Source organism: Rhineura floridana, chromosome 7, assembly GCF_030035675.1.
Source record: "Rhineura floridana isolate rRhiFlo1 chromosome 7, rRhiFlo1.hap2, whole genome shotgun sequence".
In the NCBI taxonomy this organism is placed as follows: Eukaryota; Metazoa; Chordata; class Lepidosauria; order Squamata; family Rhineuridae; genus Rhineura; species Rhineura floridana.
Genome location: NC_084486.1, coordinates 68,122,405 through 68,128,858, shown reverse-complemented (window position 1 = coordinate 68,128,858; position 6,454 = coordinate 68,122,405).

Below are 6,454 nucleotides of genomic sequence, written 5' to 3'. Positions count from 1 at the left end.
GCTCTGACTTCAGCCTGTTCTTTCCTCTTGCCTCTTCTCTCCTGCACCCAATATGCTAACTTTGGTGCCCAAAATCCAGACCATTGGAGCTGGGGTGTTGATGTGTGTGAATTATCAAAGAGCCATAAAAGCAAAGAATTGCTGTAAACCCCTACAGCTGTCTTTCAGGTGACCATTCTTCCCTTTATTATGGGCCTGTAGCATAAAGTAGGTATTGTTCAACTGCAATAGTTGTGACATTTCCAACATGCTGTCTTCAAACCTAAAACAAGATCACAGTTAAATACTGGGGGGGGGGAGGAAAGATGGATGGTGTTCATGCATGATGTCTAAAACTATTAAAAGCAAACTTTAGAAAGTTGTGTGTCTTCTAGTGGGCCTGTTCCATGCTATTTTGGTTCTCCCAATGCTTACTGTATTGTACAGTATTATAAATAGCCTTTTTTAAAAACACTGTCCTGCTGTTCAGATGAATATATCAGTTCATTAAATTAGTGAACCAGTGAGGTAATACAAATCAACCTTAGTTTAAAATGAGCACTTAAACAGTAAGCCTGTGGTCATATGGTTGCTTAGTGGCAAAATATGAAAGCACCTTATCCAATGCTCTACCAACAGTGTGGGAATGAAGGTGGCAGAATGGTTTGCATTCCTCTATTTTTGGGTTTCTTTTTTCCCTTTTTAAAAAAAGTTCCATTGTTTTCAAGGAGAGGCATGCAGAAATGTATCAAATCCCTCCCCCCTGCCACTTTGGGGGTGTAACAGTGCAGGGCTTCTGATCCTAGCTACTTCCTGGCATACTATCTTGTCCATCTGACATCAGTTGGTCAGGGTGTTGGAAGAGCTATTCCTGTCAGTCACCAAAGTCAGGTCTTTCTCTCCCACACTAACACTGTCTTAAATGTGGAGAGGGTTAATCCAATCCATTCTGTGGTCCCTGCAACCCCCTCCCACAGTGTACAAATGCAACCTAAAAAGCAGCAAAATCTGAGAGACAGCACTTATAAGGGAGTGTAACAGATGTCCCAAGGCTCTCCGAAGTGTTTAAAACATCTGCCGAAATTGCTGTAGGAAGTCTGGAACTTGGGTGCCTTAGAGAAGGCCTTGTCCCAGGTGGAGATAATCTAGACTCTGCATAAAATGACACTCAAGGAGAATTTGGATTAGCATGGAAGCCCATACAAGATGTCCCCAGAGAAAACTGGGCCTGTTTGCCATGAGTATATGTGCTGGGAAACCATTACATGCAGCAACTTCAAAACAAATTATCTGACAGTGCATTTTAAGGCCTTAAATACCGTGCTTGAGAAAGTGCCATTTTAAGGTACATTCACGTTTTCTCAAAAGTTCCTCTGAATTTAGTGGGGTTTCTAAACTGAATTTTTAGATTTCCCCCCTTTAAACTCGGTGAGTCATGTCCTCTTTTTTGCAGAGTTGTGAGCATTTTTTTGAACAGAGCTAGAGTATAACTACCAAACTTGGTTTTTAGCCCTTAGAAGGGTTATGCTTTAAATTCTTCTTGCACAAACAAAATTATAGTGGATGTTGTAGTGGAAGTCCCCACAGCATGAGACCAAGTAAGCAAGTTAAATGGCATCAGGGTGTAGGACACATTCAAAAATGAGAGAGGGTTACATCCAGTTGCATGTCTCCTTTGATGGAAGGCTCTTTGATCAGTGAAATCTTCCGTGAGCTTAAAGGGAAGGATGATAGTTGCAAACTTCCCCTTCCTCATTCCCGTGCCACCTACCAGACAAAGGGTCCTACAATCCTCTAGAGCAAATTGGGGGAAAATCTGTGAAAATTTATTTAGTTTATTACTTGATTTATATCCCACCCTTCCTCCACATAGGAGCCCAGGGTGGCAAAATTGTCTTCTCCCCCTCCTGCTTCCACTAGCGGAAGCCTCTGCGGGATCACAGAGCTTTCTACCAGCAGAGGGACACAATTGCTTACAGCACAAGTAACTTCCATGAAGCTGCTTGCTTGCCTTTTCCCCTATCCGTATTATTTGATTCCAAGTAAGATTCTATTCACATGTCAGATCCCAGGGAATGAGATCTTTTAATAAATCCTGCAGACTGCTGAAAAGGCTACCTATTCCAGGCATGTTCTGGCAAAGCATTTGCACCTCTAAAATATAGAAAATTAGCATGATACTCTTAAGAATAAAGTTTTGGATTAGAACCTCTGAGAAAGCTAATGTTTTTTTCAAGAACTTCCAGTATGGTTCTAGATGCATTTGCATAAAAGTAAATCCCATTAAGATCAATAGGGCTTACTCCAATGTAACAATACATAGGACTGTAGCCTGAGTAAATGTGACACCAGGTTCTGGACCTGTTGACTTGCACAAATCACATATATTAAGCTAGAGCTGGGCAACCTAGCCTTCAGATTTGTTGGGACTCCATTGGCGCCAGCCAGCAGGGCCCAATAGTCAGTGATGATGGGAACTGTGGCTTGATATATGGAGAGCCAGTTTTTCAACCATGCATTAAACCAAACATCTCAGTGATACTGCTTACATTCTGGAGAGATGTGGCATCGTATTTAGGTTTTGTTGGACAAGACCAAGAAGGAAGGCAGGAATTGGAGGATGTGGATAGCAGAACTTGCAAGTTGTGTTCTAGTTTAAAGAAATTGTTGACAATTGTATGCTAAAAAAAACCCTAGAACTTTTGATTAAATATTTAAAATGTGCATTAAACAAAGGGACAGCTGCTTCATTGGTTAACTATAACTATCCATTTTACTTCTGTGTAGTGGTCTAGAGCACATATTAGTAGGTACTGAAGGTGCAACTTGCCACAACAATAATTTTATTCTAAAGAAAGCTAAAAGTGGTTGCTACCAACATATCTAGTAATACAGCCTTTGCCCGCAGTAATGAAAGCTCTTTCCTGTTACTCCTGATAGAACAATGTCTATGAGGTCAAGTAGCTACTTGATTATGTGTAGCACTGTAACTTGGTACTTCTGAGAACACATTTCTCCTTCATGCATTCCTTCTGGTTTCTGTGCCTCTCATTTTTCCCCACTACATTTTGAAATATTTCAAGTACCAAAATCAAGTTATATTAAAACATTTGCACTGTGTGCATGAGGTAGATATTTGACCAATCTTTAGGACATGAGAGAAATGCTACAGCAACTGAGTACTCATTTGCAAGATTTGACACTTAAGGAAGCCTGCCAATTAAATTACTAAGTAATAGAAGTGATGTATCTATGAAGTGATAACTATCTGAGCAAAAGCTGTTATTCAGCAACCAGCCCCTTTCTCTGATGAGTAAAACTGTTGCAGAGTAGAAGCCTAAGGCTATCTTGTAGGTTATGCATGTTATGCGCTACATCTCTGCTGGTGCAATGACTTCTGTGCATGTAACAGAGCTTCCTCTTTCTGTCTACTCCAACCCACATTGCCCTCAAACTCGACTCCGGAAAGTTGAGGGACCCCCTGGTGCTGATGGGGAGGCAGAGAGAAGGGACTCAAGTCCCATTGTGCTAGGAAAACTAAACGCAGAGCACTGGATACAACAATATACAACTGACTAGAGATGTAAATGCTTGGGGGGAAAAAAACCCAAAAATTGATGGAAAAACCCCTTTCTCCCCATAGCCTTTTTTTTGTTTCTGAAAACACTGACATTCCCCCCAAAAAATTTTTGCTTTTTTCCTGGGCTTTCACATTTCTCACTTTGAAACAAATTCAATGTCTAAATAACTAGTGCTGTGGCTGGCTTCTTTTGCAAGTGTTCTTTTTCCTAGCAAACAATTAAAAATCATAGCTCTTTTTTCTTCAAGGAGGGTACATCAACGAGAGGGAGGGAGCAGCAAGAAAAAGCTGACTTCTCCAGACTTTGTTATATCAAAGGTAAAATCACCAAGCATGATAGCCCCTGGACCTATTTGTCTGAATGTTGGCAAGTTTCATACCATGGGGCGGGCAGGCCTGTCATTTCCTCAATTTTAAACTGATTGCCCCACTTCAAAAGCTGATACATGCCTACCCTAAAAGACTTAAAGCTGTTATTGCAGCAAAAAGTGGCTCTACCAAATATTAATGTGGGGAGGTTGAATACTTATGCAAGCAACATGTTTCAGTTTTTTAAGTTTCTTACAAATATTTCCCAACATAAAACCAGTGTCACCTTACAATAATAGATTTTGAGTTGCAGTGTTTCGAAACAAAGTATCATATAGAACGAAATTACAATGTACCATTTGTAATTCAGTAATGAGGGCATTGGTCAGGGGTCTGATTACTTATAAAACCTCAACATTTAAATGTGTCTTACATGAAAATCCCTGGATGGATCTCACTGAAATTTGGCAAGCTCAATCCATGCTAGAGGAGCTCCTGTGCCTGTAAATGTCCTCCACTTATGAGAAAAGAAAAAGTTTTAAGCCATTTTTAGATTCCTCATTTAAATAAATGGGAGCCAAATAGAGATTAAGATTTAACAGATACAGTTCAGGGCCAAACAATGGTGGATCCAAAACGGAACATGCTAGTTCCAAAGGGTACAGATACAAGATGAATCTTGTGACCACTGCACACCCTAAGTTGAGACCCATGTCTACAAATGAATCTGCAACAGATACAGCAAGATTCCAAGTGCAACTTGACTTACTAGTATCTAGACTTTATGCAGAAGCTTCCTTATTTGTCACCCCCCTACCCTCATGCACATGAAGAAGCTATGGGGAAGAATTCTTTCAATAATACAGAAAAAGAGAATTTGTGAATGGAACAATACGTAAAGTAGTTTCCTGATGTCTTCCACTACAGCTACAGCATGTCAAACCCTATCTAGCAACCTTAGAACAAGTGAACTGAAAAACATACTTGTGTTTAGCACAGGAGTGGGGAACTGCTGGTGGGTTCAGGTCCACAGCCACCACCTTGTAAGACCCCACTTCTGTTTTCAAATCACCCTACACCTGGGAACTTTCAGCTTGCTTGCAGGGGCAGCTGTCTGTCTGATCATTGCAGGCACTTTCTTGCCCATTCCTGGAACAGAACAGAAAAATGTGCAGAGCCTAACATGGTGAGCTCAGAGATGGAGTGATCTGGCTGAAAATAGAGCAGAGGGGGCCAAGAGAAAATGACAAAAAGAAAATGAAATCAAACTAAGGGAAACATGGAGAGGAGAAAAGGGCAAAATGGTTTGAAGTTGTTAAGTTCCTGAGTGACTACAGTCTTTACAGGAGGGAGAAAGATGAAAAACAGAGTAAAAAGCCAAACACGGAAATATGAACTGCTTTGTTTTTGCTGAGGTGGAGGGCAAGTTGAACCTGGCTACGTATTTTGAGGACAAGTCTGGGAAGCCTGGATGGGTAAAAGGACAGTGTGAATGGGATGTTCATGTGGCTTAGGTCCTGCCCATCACTGGCCTGCAGTCCCTCTGGAAGGTTATCCATGAACTAATGCAATCCTTGGGCTATGCAAAGGTTCCCCACCACCACCTTAACGCAATATAAAATTCATTTCTCAAAACACACTCCTCAAGTGATACAGCTTTTCTTCCAGGGCATGAGCAAATAAAGAAGCTGTTATTTAACATGTGATTGAAATTAGGGCATAGAGACACTTGCCTATATTTACAGTTGAATGAATCTTTATGAAAGAGAAGGACTGAACTCAAATCTCACAAAAATGCACTATTAAAAAAGAGTATTTATATAGAGGAAGACAAAAAAATAGATCTGATGTTTTCTACCTCTCATGTTCTGCAAGCCTAAATCGTGTGTGCTTAATCCCGCACCAATACAATGAAAGGATCTTGATTCCATTATTACAAATGCTGCAATACTAATTAAGAAGCCACAACAAAATAGCACCTTATTTTGTTAAATTTATTTATCATTGAAGTTAACACATAGCAGCAAGTTCTGTGTTCGCTTCAATTACAAACAATCGTTAACATTACTACTTTGCCCTCAAAATTGAAGTCAACCCAGCCCTTACTACAAAGCACTTGGTTTAAAGGTAAAGCACTTACCCTGAAGAAAAGAAATTGGGAAGGAAGGGGAGAGCAGATCCTCCAGACCACATAGGTGAAATATATATATGTAAATGCTTCAAAAGGTGTGAATTATCAATTAACAGAAAAAGCAGAGTCTATACGGGGAGGGGGGACTTCAGCAGTATGCTTACTCAAATGCTTGCATTTTAAAAGCCTTGTTGTTTTGACTTTGCAGTGGCATTCATTGTGAGAACAAAGACTTCAAAATGGCTTGACAAGTATATGCATTCAAGTAAAATCTACCAAAAAACACCCCCAGTATAACTAAAAGGTCCATAACATTTATTGTAAATAATTCAAATTAAAACATACCAACTTCATATAATACCACCAGAAAAAACCTCTTGCCCTCAAAATACCAGAATAGAAAATGTTTTCTTATATCTATTTTAGATAGTAGAGTATTACCAAGTCATCACTTT